At 47.4% G+C, this 2,081-nt stretch overlaps 1 pseudogene; it reads right to left on the reverse strand.

Moving 5' to 3' along the window:
• Window positions 1–412: 412 nt before the first annotated feature.
• LOC136675647 (heterogeneous nuclear ribonucleoprotein A/B pseudogene) lies at window positions 413–1,740 on the reverse strand (annotated as a pseudogene).
• Window positions 1,741–2,081: the final 341 nt, after the last annotated feature.

Genomic DNA, 2,081 nt, shown 5'->3' on the forward strand with positions numbered 1-2,081 from the left:
TCTCTCTCTCTGTCTCTCCCTCCCTCTCTCTCTCTCTCTCTCTCCCTCCCTCTCTCTCTCTCTAATCCCCTCTCTCTTTCACTCTAACCCCCTCTCTCTCTCTCTCTAACCCTCTCTCTTTCTCTCTCTCTCTCTCTCTCTTACTCTAACCCCCCCTCTTTCTTTCTCTTTCTCTCTCTCTCTCTAACCTCCTCTCTCTCTCTCTTTCTCTACCCTCTCGCTCTCTCTCTCTCTCTCTCTCTCTCTCCTTCCCTCTCTCTCTCTCTCCTTCCCTCTCTCTCTCTCTCTCTCCTTCCCTCTCTCTCTCTCTCCCTCCCTCTCTCTCTCTCTAACCCCCTCTCTTTCACTCTAACCCCCTCTCTCTCTCTCTAACCCTCTCTCTCTCTCAAAAAAAAAAAAAAAAAAAAAAAAAAACTTTTATTTCAAAAGCTCTGGAGGCTCCTGGTTCTCATATGTTGTCAATCCAGTCAACATGTAAAATACAACCATACAATACATTAGATTCAAAAAAGGTACCAAAAAGTACAGTAAAAATTACACTTCCATGATTGGAAATGTGGACAAAGAAAATAAAAATAAAAATAAAAGTGTGGAAAAGTGACACTGCTTCCTCTTTCATCTGTTCTGTACAAATGGAGCATAAGTCCCATCTCTTGCTGCTGTTGCTGCTGCTGATCTTATGGGTTCTTGGGGTGAAAATACTTGCGGCCTGCACTACATGTGATCAGTATGGCTTGTAGCTACTCTGGTGGCCTCCACGTCTTGGAGTTTTTCCATAGCTTGTATTGCCCTGGTTGTAGTCATATCCACCACCGTAGCCGTAGTAGCCAGAAGAATAGTCATAGTTGCTATAACCCCCATAGTTGCCATAGCCTGGTTGACCACCATATCCATAGCCTTGACCACCATAACCCTGATTCCAGTAGTTGTTGTATCCCTGGTTCCAGTTCTGGTTTTGGCCTCCCCGACCCCTGCCACGTCCACCATAACCACCACGTCCACCATACTGCTGTTGTTGATAGACCTCCTTGGGCTGGGCAATTTTAATTTCACACTTGCTTCCGCTAACATTATGGTATTTCTTCTCCATGACTCTCTTCACAGGGGACTCCTCACTGAATGTAATGAAGACAAATCCCCTCCTTTTGTTCGTCTTTGGATCTGTAGGCAGCTCAATAGCTTCAATCTCTCCAAAGACTCCAAAATATTCCCGAATTTTCTCTTCTGTTGTTTCAGGGTTCAGCCTACCAACAAATATTTTCTTAACGGGATCTTTCTTCATTGCCATTGCTTTCTTGGGATCAATCTGTTTCCCATCTAACCGGTGTTCCTTCTGCTGCAAGACCTTTTCTACACTGGCAGCTTCTTTGAAGAGGATGAACCCAAATCCACGTGAACGACCAGTATTGGAGTCCATTTTAATAGTACAATCTGTCACCTCACCAAACTTGGAGAAGTAGTCTTTGAGATCTTTCTTGCTTGTGTCCCAGCTAAGTCCACCAACAAACATTTTGCCGGCGTCCTCCTCGCTCTTGCTGGCGTCGATCTGTCCCCCATCCCCGTTGTGAGGGTCGTCGTCGGTGGCGGAGTGGTCTCCTGCCTCGGTCTGTTCGGCGCCGTTCAGTTCCTCTTCGTTACCGTTTTCCGAGGTCTCCATGAACTGCTGCTCGGCGTCCGCCATTTCCACTGCCCTTTATCGCCGTGACCGCGTCCCGACACTCAGACCGCTCCTCAAGATGGACTCTCTCTCTCTCTCTCTTACTCTAACCCCCCTCTTTCTTTCTCTCTCTCTCTCTCTCTCTAACCTCCTCTCTCTCTCTCTCTCTCTCTCTCTAACCTCCTCTCTCTCTCTCTCTCTTTCTCTACCCTCTCTCTCTCTCTCTCTCTTTCTCTACCCTCTCTCTCTCTCTCTCCTTCCCTCTCTCTCTCTCTCTCTTCCCTCTCTCTCTCTCTCCCTCCCTCTCTCTCTCTCTAACCCCCTCTCTCTCTCTCTCTCTCTTACTCTAACCCCCCTCTTTCTTTCTCTCTCTCTCTCTCTAACCTCCTCTCTCTCTCTCTCTTTCTCTACCCTCTCTCTCTCT

The sequence above is a fragment of the Hoplias malabaricus genome, chromosome X1, assembly GCF_029633855.1.
Source record: "Hoplias malabaricus isolate fHopMal1 chromosome X1, fHopMal1.hap1, whole genome shotgun sequence".
In the NCBI taxonomy this organism is placed as follows: domain Eukaryota; kingdom Metazoa; phylum Chordata; class Actinopteri; order Characiformes; family Erythrinidae; genus Hoplias; species Hoplias malabaricus.